The sequence below is a fragment of the Pan paniscus genome, chromosome 1 (genome assembly GCF_029289425.2).
Source record: "Pan paniscus chromosome 1, NHGRI_mPanPan1-v2.0_pri, whole genome shotgun sequence".
Lineage (NCBI taxonomy): Eukaryota > Metazoa > Chordata > Mammalia > Primates > Hominidae > Pan > Pan paniscus.
The window spans coordinates 158,331,875-158,344,870 of NC_073249.2; the positions used below are offsets into that span (position 1 = coordinate 158,331,875).

The 12,996-nt window shown below is 36.7% G+C and overlaps 1 long non-coding RNA gene across 1 annotated transcript in view; it reads right to left on the bottom strand.

The window, feature by feature from the left end:
- Positions 1-213: 213 nt before the first annotated feature.
- Positions 214-12,996, bottom strand: part of LOC130541797 (uncharacterized) — a 42,811-nt gene continuing 30,028 nt past the window's right edge. Inside the window, exons 2-3 of the long non-coding RNA XR_008955920.2 lie at positions 10,378-10,529; positions 214-2,226 (exon numbers count right to left, since the gene is read on the bottom strand). This is a non-coding gene — a long non-coding RNA (uncharacterized LOC130541797). The remainder of the gene's footprint in view (positions 2,227-10,377; positions 10,530-12,996) is intronic.

The following is a 12,996-nucleotide window of genomic DNA, read 5'->3' on the forward strand; positions in this document are numbered from 1 at the left end:
AAAGAGTGCAATTTTTAAACTATAGAGCAGGCTATTGAATGGATGTGTCCCCCTAAAATTTATATACTATAGCCTAATTTCCATTGTTATGGAAACCCCGTCTCTACTAAAAATACAAAAATTAGCTGGGCATGGTGGCAAGTGCCTGTATTCCCAGCTACTCATGAGGCTGAGGCAGGAGAATCACCTGAACCCCTGAGGCAGAGGTCGCAGTGAGCCGAGATCACACCACTGCACTCCAACCTGGGCAACAGACTGACAGAGCGAGACTCCGTCTTAAAAAAAAAAAAAAAAAAAAAAAATTACACAGCAAGAAGATGGCCATCTATGCACCAGGAAGCAAGCCCTCACCAGACACTGAATCTGCTCACACTTTGATCCCAACTTCCAGAAATGTAAGAAATAAATATTTGTTGTTTAAGCTACCCAGTCTATGGTATTTTTGTTACAGCAGCCCAAATGACTAAGACAGAGTGCTTTGTAAGTGTTTATAATTATTTTTGTTAATAGTGTAAGCACTACCATTAGCATTATTAGTAGTACTAATAATCAACTTAAAGTTATAAAAATTGCTTTTGCCCTTCTGCACTCTTAGCTTCTAGTCTCTACAGTGTTTTCTCCACTGTGGCTAACCTAGATAAAATTAAAGCATAGCAAGATTACAGTCTTGCCATATGTGGACTCCTAGTACACATTTATCCTTTTCCAGTGAGGAAGAAGTTTCCCTGGTAACTTGCCTTTCTAAGCCCACTCCCGATAAGCAATTGGCTGAGTTTGACAGTTGTTTCTTCAGTAATCTCTGTAAACTACTAGCAATTTTTTGAACATGACTTCTTAAAGAGGTTCATGTCTTTTTTCCTGTTCTAGGCATTGGAATGAAGTGCATTAGAACAGAATCATTTAATTATTTATATTTGCATTTTTAATAAAAATATGTACGGATTTGCTCATATCAAGTATTCCTGTTAATGTAACTAAATGTTGGTCACGGCTGATCTCTCAGGTATTATCAATCTACTTGGGAACCTAGTAATGTTCCCAAATTTTCTAAGGAATTATAAAACACAGCATTCAGTACTTTTTATTAAATTGTATTCATATTTATCTGAACAATTGAATTTAGATTTAAGTTTTCTCAGAATATATTGCTTAAAAATAAAGTTTTCAGAAACTTTGAATTTTAGAAAAAGAATCTGGTATTTAAAATGAATACAAAACTGACGAAATCACTTAAGTGTAAAAGGATCGTTTTAATCTGATTTGGGGAAGAATTAACAAAAATAAAAATATTTATTGAACTGTACCTTTTAATAATTCTGAGTAGATTTGAGATCATTTCATAATCACTGCATTACAGCAGAACTCCCTATAGAAACAGAGTAATGTTTTAAATTTATCCCCACAGTTCTCATAATCATTTAACTAATAAGTAGAAAATGAAACCAAAGCATAAAAGTATAAACATACAGAAAATAAACACAATGGTATTAAGGGGACCAGTTTAAGAACTTCCATTGTTATAAGGTATTAAGATGATGATAGCAATTTCTCAGGGTGCATATTTCCTAGATTATGTTTTGTCTGTCTATTGTGTACCAAAGAATTTATAATCAACTTTTCTATGTATTACATTTGGCTTTTCATTCCTTCATTCATTCAACAAATATTTATTGAGTAGCAACCATTTTGCAGCTGCTTTGTTAGATATTGGGTATATAAAGTTAGAATGAGAAAACAATTTTCCCGTATCTCTGGTATTGACAATTTAATGGAGTATAACAGAATGTTCATATGGGATTTTGTCCTGTTTTAAAAATCACTGCGGAAGCTCAAAACTATATACAAAACATACCAAAAAATACATCATAAGCTTAGAGAGTCACCAGGAGTTGGGGCCAGATACATATGTATTTTTAGGGACTAATGAGAGGCACTAATCCAAGAATTTTTTCTACCACATCCAATGCTCATTCTTGTTACAGTCAAAACACACACAAGACTGTGAGGTAAGAAAAAAAGAATAAAAAAAGAGAAAAAAGACAAACAAAAAAAGTAAAAGAAAGAAAACTGTGAGATAGGAGAGCACATGGCCTTTTCAGAAGCCCAGTGTCCAAGCAGGAAGACTCTTCTTCCCTTCTCAGCAGAAGCCTACAGGAATGCTTCTCCTTCCAAACTCCACAGGGAATAGGAAGCTTCATGAAGATCACTTATGCAATACTAGGATTTCTGCAAGAAAAGAAGAGCATTTTGTTCTCTAGTTGTATACTTGTGGAACCAGCAGACTCACTAATCTGCCCCTTGGTCACCGTGAGCTGAGAAAAGATAAGGAAGACAAGGCTAAAAGAGAGGGAAGCAGTGGGACTGCCCTTATACACTCAAAGCTGGGGCAAGCAGACACCTCAGAGGTAGCTGAATTTGAGCTATCTTGCAGGAACTTCTCCCAAGAGGGACCCCAGCAGCAAGATGCTGTGGAATAAGGGAAAGATGAGAAGGAGGACAATACCAAGCCAAAGCTAGATTTCCTATATCAGATAATCAGCAGGAAACTTGACCAGGGCCCTCCTGTGCTCCATGACAGAAATGACCAATGTGAGCTAGAGACTTCTCATCAGTTAACGAGTAACCACTTCTACTCCCAGTTCAGAAAGGAGAAGTTTGCCTGTTCCCTCTCCTTCCTCTCCACCTGAACCTAAGAGAGGATCTAGCACCTAGAAGATAAAGGAGGGTGGGGGAAACTCTACTCCAGCTGCTGAAGACATGAAAATTCCAACTATCCTTTGAAGAGAAAAGAGAACTTTAAATGGAGTTTGAGGCCAAAGTCATAAAATATATAAGGGTAAAGATTAAATATTGAAACAGAATTGCTCCAATAACTGAAAGAACGTGGAATATTAAAGAGCCTATTCATGATTCCACTAGACAGAGTGAATGGCATTGCTTTTTCCAGAGTTTAGGCCAAGTCATGAGCAAAGCTAACAGTCACAGAAATAGAGATAAGCAGATGCATTGTTTTGAAAGATAGAAGCAGGCCTGGACCCCAAAAAATGGATCTGAACTGAAGGTACAGACTTGGAAGCTCTCAGCTCTTCAAAAGAATAACATTGATAAATAATGCTATTAGCAAAATATAATATTATTAACAATAACAGTTAACATCTATTAATCTCTTACTACTTGACTGGTACTTTACTGAGAGTTTTATATGAATTATATAATTTAATCTTTCGCACAATCTTACGAGGTGGGTCTGAAAAACCAACCACTTTGGGCCCATTTTACTTAGAAGGAAAGTGAAAATTTAAAGAATTTAAGGACCCTGCTTCACTTCCTAACAGAACAGGTATCTAAAATAGTTCTGACTACAATGGCCACATGCTGAATCCAATTTATTAAACTACCTTCTTAACAATTTCTCTTTTTTTTTTTTTTCTTAACTGGGTTTGTCTTAGGGAAGGGAAGTAGAGGACATGAGAAATTTATTCATTTTATTTTATTTTTTCTTCCAACTTCTATTTTAGGTTCAGGAGGTGCATGTGTGGGTTTCTTATATAGGTAAGTTGTGTGTCACAGAGATGTAGTATACAGATTATTTCGTCACCCAGCTACTAAGCATACTACTGGACAAGTAGTTTTTCGATACTTACTCTCCTCCCACTCTCCACCCTCATGTAGGCCCCAGTGCCTATTGTTCCCTTCTTAGTTGCTTTGTTAGATTGTTTAGCTCCTACTTATAAGCGAGAACATGTAGTATTTTGTTTTCTGTTCCTGCATTAATTTGCTGAGGATAATGGTCTCTGGCTCCACCCATGTTTCTGCAAAGGACATGATCTCATTCTTTTTTATGAATGTGTAGTATTCTATGATTTTAGGTACCACATTTTCTTTATCCAGTCCATTATTGTATATTTAGGTTGAATCCATGTCTTTGCTACTGTAAATAGTGCTGTAATGAACATATGCATGCTTGTGTCTTTATGGTAGAATGATTTACTTTCCTTTAGGTATATAACCCATAAGGGATTGCTGGGTCAATTGTTAAGTTCTTTGAGAAATTTCCAAACTGCATTCCACCATGGCAGAACTAGCTTATATTCCCACCAGCAGTGTACAAGCATTCCCTTTTCTCCCCAACCTTGCCAGTATCTGTTATTTTTTTTTTACTTTTTAATCTGACTGGTCTGAGATGGTATCTCATTGTGGTTTTTATTAGAATTTTTCCAGTGATTAGTGATGTTGAGCATTTTTTCATATGCTTGCTGGCTATGTGTATGTATTCTTTTGGGAAGTATCTGTTCACATCCTTTGCCCATTTTGTAATGCGGTTGCTTATTTTTTTGCTTGTTGATTTGTATAAGTTTCTTATAGATTCTGGACATTAGAACTTTGTTGAATGCATAGTTTGAAAATATTTTGTACCAGTCTGTAGGTTATCTGTTCACTCTTGATAGTTTCTTTTGCTATGCAGAAGTTCTTTCATTTAATTAGGTGCACTTGTCAATTTTTGTTTTTGTTGCAATTGCTTTTGTCATCTTCATTATGAAATTTTTGCCAATGTTTATGTCCAGAATAATATTTCCTAGGTTTTCTTCCAGGGCTTTTTATGGTTTCTGAATTTACATTTAAGTCTTTAATCTATCTTGAGTTGATTTTTGCATATAATGAAGGAAGGGGTCCAGTTTCTATAATCTGCATATGACTAGCCAGTTAGCACAGCACCATTTACTGAATAGGGAGTCCTTTCTCCATTACTTGTTTCTGTTGACTTTGTTGAAAATCAGATGGTTGTAGGTATGTGGCTTTATTTCTGGGTTCTTTAACCTGTTGCAACGGTCTGTGTTTGTTTTTGTACACGTACCATGCTGTCTTAGTTACTGTAGCCTTGTAGTGTAACTTGAAGTCAGGTAGTGTGGTACCTCTGGCTTTGTCCTTTTTGCTTAGGATTGCATTGGCTATTCAGGATTTTTTTGGTTCCATATGAATTTCAGAATAGTTCTTTCTAATTCTGTGTAAAATGTCATTAGTAGTTTGCTAGAAATAGCATGAAATCTGTAAATTGCTTAGTGCAGTGTGACCATTTTAACAATATTTATTCTACCTATCCATGAGCATGAAATGTTTTTCCATTTTTTGTGTGTGGTCTCTGATTTCTTTTGGCAGTATTTTATAATTCTCATTGTAGCAATCTTTCACCGCATTAGTTAGCTGTATTCCTGGGTACTTTATTTTTTGTGGCTATTGTGAATGGGATTGCATTCTTGATTTGGCTCTCAGCTTGCATATTGTTGGTGTAAAGGAATGCTACTGATTTTTGTATCCTGAAACTTTACTAAAGTTGTTTGTCAGGAATAGGAGTCTTTTGGAGGTTCTTTAGGTTTACTAAGTATACAATCATGTCATTGATGAACAAAGATAATTTAACTTCCTTTTTTCTTATTTGGATAATTTTATTTTTTTCTCTTGCCTGATTGTTCTGTCTAGGACTTCCAGTACTATGCCGAATAGGAGTGGTGAGAATGGGCATCCTTGTCTTTTCCGGTTCTAAGATAAATGCTTCCAGCTTTTGCCCATTCAATATGATATTGGCTGCGGGTTTGTCATAGATGGTTCTTATTATTTTGAGGTATATTCCTTCAATGCCTAGTTTGTTGAGAGTTTTTAACATGAAGGGATCTAGAATTTTATAGAAAGCCTTTTCTTCATCTATTGAGATAATCGTGTGATTTTGGTTTTTCTTTCTGTTTATGTGGTGAATCACATTTATTGATTTTTGTATATTAAAGCAACTTTGCATCCCAGGAATAAAGCCTACTTGATCACGGTGGATTATCTTTTTGATATGCTGCTGGATTTTATTTGCTAGTATTTTGTTGAGGATTTTTGTACTTATGTTCCTCAAATATATTGGCCCCAAGTTTTCTTTTGTTGTAGTTGTTGTGTCTTTGCCAGGTTTTGGTATCAGAATGATGCTGAGCTCATAGAATGAGTTAGGAAAGAGTCCTTCCTCCTCAATTTTTTGGAATATTTTTAGTAGGATTGGCACCAGCTCTTCTTTATACATCTGGTAGAATTCAGCTGTGAATCTGTCTGGTTCAGGGCTTTTTGTGTTGGTATGCTTTTCATTACTGATTCAATTTCAGAACTTGTTATTGGTCTGTTTGGGCTGTCAATTTCCTCCTGGTTCAATCTTTGGAGGTTGTATGTTTCCAGGGACTTATTCATTTCTCCTAAGTTTTCTAGTTTGTGTGCAAAGTGGTGTTTGTAACAGTAACTGAGGGTTTTTTTTTCTTATTTCTGTGGGGTTTGACAGTAATGTCCCCTTTGTCATTTCTAATAGTGTTTATTTAGATCTTTTTTCAATTTAGCTCTGATGTTTGTTATTTCTTTTCTTCTAGCTAGCTTTAAGGTTGATTTGTCTTGTTTTTCTAGTTCCTCTAGGTGTGGTATTAGGTTGTTAGTTTGGGATTGCTCTTAACTTTTCTGTTAATACTGTTTTAGCTGTGTCCCAGGGATTTTTTTTTTCCTTTCTTATTTTTTTAGACAGAGTCACGCTCGGTCACCCAGACTGAAATGCAGTGGTGTGATCTCAGCTCAATGCAACCTTTGCCTCCCGTGTTCAAGAAATTCTCATGCCCCAGCCTCTCAAGTAGCTGGGATTACAGGCATGCGCCACCACACCCAGTTAATTTTTGTATTTTTAGTAGAGATAGACTTTCACCATGTTGCCCTGGCTAGTCTCAAACTCCTGGCCTCAAGTGATCTGCCCACCTTGGACTCCCAAAGTGCTGGGATTACAGGCATGAGCCACCACACCTGGCCCATCCCAGAGATTCTTGTATGTTGTATCTTTGTTTTCATTAGTTTCAAATAATGTCTTGATTTCTGCCTTCATTTAACTGTTTACCCAAAAGTCATCCAAGAGTAGGTTAATTTCAATGTAATTGTATGATTTTGAGAGATATTCTAGGTATTGACTTCTCTTTTTATTGCACTGTGGTCCAAGAGTGTGGTTGTTATAATTTTGGGTTTTTTTAATTTGTTGAGAATTATTTTATGGGTGACTGTGTGAGCAGTTTTAGAGTATGTGCCATGTGCAAATGAGAAGGATGTATATTCTATGGTTGTTCTGTGGAGTGTTCTGTAGATATCTGTTAGATCCATGTGGTCAAGTGTTGAATTCAGGTCCTGAATATCTTTGTTAGTCTTCCGTCATGATGATCTATCTAGTTCTGTCAGTGAGGTGTTGAAGTCTCCCACACTTATTCTGTGATTATCTAAGTCTCTAAGTCTCTTCATAGGCATCTAATAACTTTTTTAAATGAATCTGGATGCTTCAGTGTCTAGTGCATATATATTTAGAATAACTAAGTCTTCTTGTTGAATTAAACCCTTTATCATTATGTAATAACCTTCTTTGTCTTTCTTGATTGTTGTTGATTTAAAGTCTGTTTGTCTGAAATTAGCTCCATCTCTTTACTTTGAGCCTATGGGTGTCATTGCATGTGAGATGGGTCTCTTGAAGACAGCATAAAATTGGATCTTGCTTCTTTATCTAGCTTGCTACTCTGTGCCTTTTAATTGGGATATTTAGCTCATTTACATTCAAGGCTAATATTGATATGTGTGGATTCGGTCCTGTCATCATGTTGTTAGCTGGTTGTTATGCAGACTTGATTGTAAAGTTGCTTTATAGTGTCAACAGTCTGTGTACTTAAGTGTGCTTTTGTGATGGCCAGCAACAGTCTTTCATTTCCATGTTTAGCACTCCCTTAAGGACCTCTTGTAAGGCTGGTCTGGTGGTAACAAATTCTCTTAGCATTTGCTTGTCTAAAAAGAAAGTTATTTCTCTTTTGCTTATAAGGCTTAATTTGGCTGAATACAAAATTCTTGGTTAGAATTTCTTTTTTTAAGAATGCTGAATATAGACCCTCAGTCTCCTCTGGCTTGTAGAGTTTCTGCTGAAAGGTCCATTGTTAGCCTGATGGGGTTTCCTTGCAGGTGACCTGCCCCATCTCTTTAGCTGCCTTTATTTTTTCTTTCACATTGACCTTGGAGAATCTGATGACTATGTGTCTTGGGGATGGTTGTCTTGTGTAGTATCTCACAGGGATTCTCTACATTTCCTAAATTTGTCAAATTCTCTAGAAAAGTTGAGGAAATTTTCTTTCTGTTCCTCTCTTTGAGGGATACCAATAAGTCACACATTTAGTCTCTTTACATAATTCCATCTTTCTCAGTGGTTTTGTTGATTCTTTTTACTCTTTTTTCTTTATTTTTGTCTGACTGAGTTGATTTGAAGAATCAGTGTTTGAGCTCTCAGATTCTTTCCTCACTTTGGTCTATACTGCTATTAATATTTGTGATTGTATTCTGAAATTCATATAGTGAGTTTTTCAGCTCCATCAGATCAGTTTGGATCTTTCTTAAAATGGCTATTTTGTATTTCAGCTCTTGTATCATTTTATCAGTTTCCCTAGATTCCTTAAATTGGGTTTTGACTTTCTCCTTAATCTTGATGATCATTGTTTCTATCCAAATCCTGAATTCTATGTCTGTCATTTCAGCCATCTCAGCCTGGTTAAGAGCCATAGCCAAGGAACTAGTGCAATCACCTGGAAGTAAGAAGATACTCTGGCTTTTTGAGTTGCCAGAGTTCTTGTGCTGGTTCTTTCTCATCTGTGTAGCCTCATGTTCCTTTAGTCTTTGAAGTTGCTGCCCTTTGGGTGGGTTTTTTTGCTTTTACATTATTTAAGGCCCTTGAGGATTTGACTGTGGTATAAGCTAACTTCAGTTGACTGGCTTTGTTTCTGATAGATTTTCAGGGGCTCAAGACTCACCTCAGCACTCCTGGGCTGCATGCTCTAGCCCTAGGGAACTGGTATTAGGCCCAGTGCTTTGTTCTTTGGCCCCTCAAGGTTAAGCACCTGCTGCACTGGAGGGGCTGAGGTATTCCTGGTCTGCTGACAAAAACACTCCAATGGGAGGTGCCAGCCAAAGCTTTCCATTGAGGCAGTGGCAGCAGCGTCCGCACTCCAGTGTGCATGCCAACAAATCAGCACCTGAACATTTTCAACAGTGTGAAACTAAATATTATCATCAGGACATGAATAAAGTAAAAAGAAAGACAAACTCCAAAAAACACTTAAAGCAGAGAAGCCAGGAAGATGGGTGGAAAATCAAGAGAGGTTAATTTAGATATTTTGTAAGATGAGGCTAGCATGATCATTACAGAGATATTAAAGACTTCTTTTTTACCTCAACTAGTGTTGACAGCCCCATTTAGGCTGAAAATAATGAATTTATAATATCACATTCCTTTGCTGGTGGTTCATATGTTTTCACAGGTAAAATGCTTGTTTTGTTTACAAAATAACACTTCATTTAACAGCTCTATTTTCTATTATTTGATAACAGCTGCATAAAGAAAAGTGCATAATTGATAATTTCATCAGATGTATGTAACTATATGGAAAAGGTATAGTTAGATGGGTACATATGCGTTTTTAAAAATTGAACACATTTTGTAGATCACATTCTTTAAACATGATTATTTTCATGGGTTGCAGAACATTCTCTGTTCACAGTTTGATGCAGAAACTGAATTAAGACTGTTGTGGTTCATTTTGTAACTAAATATCCAAAGCTATTGCATTCACTATCCCTCATTTTATGTAGCCACACTTCATTTCACTGATATCGCCCAGGAATAAGGTACTCAACATCGATCAATTTTTCAGGTAGCTGAAGCTTACCCACTATATGAGTGAACTGACTTTATTTTAATTTGAAGGAAATCTAAAATATGTCATACACTTTCAGTCCTTCTTACAGAAAGTATATTATATAAAAGTATATTATATAAAATTTATAAAATTTATCTTTTTCTTGATGGTCTTGAATCATTCTTATAAACTTCAGGGTTTGCATTGCACTACAATGTAGCAATGCCCTGAGGGGCGAGTCATGTAGAGCTGTTTACCTTTATACAAAGATCACATCATGATTGGCATAATCATTCTGAATAAAATAAAGCAAAACTAAGAATGCCATGTGCTTTGAATCCAGCCATATGTGGTTTAAAATCTTGGGTCGCTTATTTAAGGTCAGGATTACTCTTTAGGTAAGTTATTAACCACTTATAATTCTTTGTTTTCCTATTAGTAAAATGGGTATAGAATTAAGAGCTAATATTTAATATGTACTAATTGTCAGATATTGTACTACAGCATTGACTCCACAATGAGAGAAATAGTATAGTGAGATTAAAAACTCAGACTTTGGAGTCAGACCACTTCCTATCTCTGTGACCATATACAGATTATTTGACTTTCCATGTCTTATTTTCCTCATTGGTAAAAATGAGATCATAAAAATACCTACCTTCTGGAGTTATTGTTGGAGTTAATACATTTGTAACACTTAGAGGAGTGCCAGGATTGTAGTACGCATTGAGTAAGTGATGATGATGATGATGATCTCATTTTATCCTCATAGCAGTCCTGAGAGTTCATTAATATTATGACTTCCTTATCCTAGAAATGAAGAAACTAAGGCTTAGAGATGTTAAGCAACTTGTGAAGGTCACAGCATTAGTAAAAAAGTACTGATTCCAGACCCAAGGAAACATGGGCCACTAAGAGGACAATCCAAGATGTATTGCTCACACTGTCAGAGATGGCTTTGTTGTTCTTCAGGGTACAACCTGTATAGCTCTGTGAAACAGCCCTGCCACTAAGATAGGCTGCCTCCCTATTTCATGCAACATTTTTTGAAGGTAAACTGAAACAAAGTGTATGGAGGCAGCCAACACAGTTTCTTGTATATAGACCTAATAAATGCGAGGTGCTTTGCACCTCTTCATGCTTCAGTTTTGTTTAACCCTTTTGGCTGCACGCAATCTGGTACATTCTGCACCTAAGGAGAAATTAGATAATTTGTCAATTCAATAATTAACTATAAGCTACTTTTAGGCCTGAAAAATATGCTCTTATCTTCTTTTAGAAAAAGTTTAAGGATATTTTGATAGATTTTTTTATTCTGGGTGTGATAGGCAGCTTCCAAAATGGCCCCCAGTGATCCTTACCTCCTGTTATTTATTCCCTTGGGTGATGTCTTATTTTTTGAGTATAGGCTGAACCTAGTGACTTGCTTCTAACAAATAGAATATGGTAAACGTGATGGATGACACTTCTGAGATTAGGTTATAAAACTATGACTCCTTGCTTGCTTGCACTCTCTCTTGCATACTTATACTTGCTCACCTGGATGAAGCCAGCTGCCCTGTTGTGGGTCGTCCTACGGACAGGCACACCTGATAAAAGCTGAAGGCAGCCTCCAAACAATAGCAGCAAAGAACTAAGGCCTTCAGTCCAAGAACTCGCAAGGAACTGAATCTTGCCAACAACTGCCTGAGTATGCCTGGGAGCAGATCCAGCCCAGACAAACCTTGTGATGACTACAGCCTCAAGGTTGATGAAAGCATTGTTAGTCAGAGGACCCAGCTAATTCAGGTCCAAATTCCTGGCCCATAGAAAATGCCAACTAATAAATGGTTTTTTAGGCCACTGAATTCTGGGGTAATTTGTTATGTAGCAATAGAAACGTAATACACTGGGGCTTTTTCTACTTAGTCTCAAATCTCTGCTTGTGTTTTATATGGTTAACCAAGATCATACTACTAAAAAGAGACATGGAACCAGCAATAATTTCTAACATAACTTTTGCCACACAGTATTGTCATTTTCTGATTCCTTTCTTGCCAGTCATGCTAGACTGTGAGCTCCTTGATGGCTGAAACTGTATCTTTTATCTCTATTTTCTAAAATTATAATACTTGTTATCTAGTAATTAAAATATCTGGAGCCAAAGATGAAGTACAAACTCAAAAGAAGCAAAAGTGTGGGAGGATATGGGGAGAAAGAAGAAAAGACTGTAATTCAAGAAGCGATTTCTAATTTTGAAATCCTAAAGAAAACAAACCAGAAGGAGAATAAAGTGTGAAATGTGACAGTAATTTTGCTTGGCATACAAGCCATTTTTAATTCGCCTAGAAGTAGTAACTTATGATAGGCAATAACCACATGTGGAAGAATTAGTGGTGGGCAAAGCTCCCTCCTTGCTTTTGAGAAACACCTAGAGTTAATCGCTAATAACCTAACCCCTCTCTAACACTTCCTGGCCTCAGAAATGAGAGCCCAGGACCACAGCATCACATCCGGTTCTATTTCCAGACACATCATGGCAAAAGGATGGGGAAAACACCTCAACACATCACTTAGATCTGGCTGCTGGTCAACAAAACAAATTGTCTATATGGAGTTTCATGAGGAGAAGTTTAAAAAGCTGATATTGCATTGCCTTAAGAAAAGGCACTTGCAGGCCAGGCGTGGTGGCTCACTTCTGTAATCCTAGCACTTTGGTAGGCCGAGACAGGTGGATCACTTGAGGTCAGGAGTTCAAGACCAGACTGGCCAACATGGTGAACCCCCCATCTTTATTAAAAACACAAAAATTAGCCGGGAATGGTGTCTTGCACCTGTGGTGCCAGCTACTCAGGAGGCTGAGGCAAGAGAATCGCTTGAACTCAGGAAGCCAAGATTGCAGTGAGCCGAGTTCACACCACTGTACCACTGCAGCCTGGGTGACAGAGTGAGACTCTGTCTTAAAAAAAAAAAAAAAAGGAAAACACTTGCTTAGTATACTTTATCTGACCAAGGACCAAGTTGACCTGATCTTTGATAAGAATTCACTTTTCCCTAATTTCTTGGGATTTGGTCATAATTGGGTTTTGTGTAATTACTGTAATAGCTTAACTAATTTGTGCTTTTAAATTAATAGCAAAATTATTAGAATTATCCATATTTTTCTAGTCTATTCCTTGTTACTTATATTATCAGGGATAAAATAGGAAAGAGAAGACATCCTATGGACCAGAACACTGGGGATTTGGCCTCAAGTCTTAGATATCCAGCTAATCAAATGTATCCTTAGATGATATTT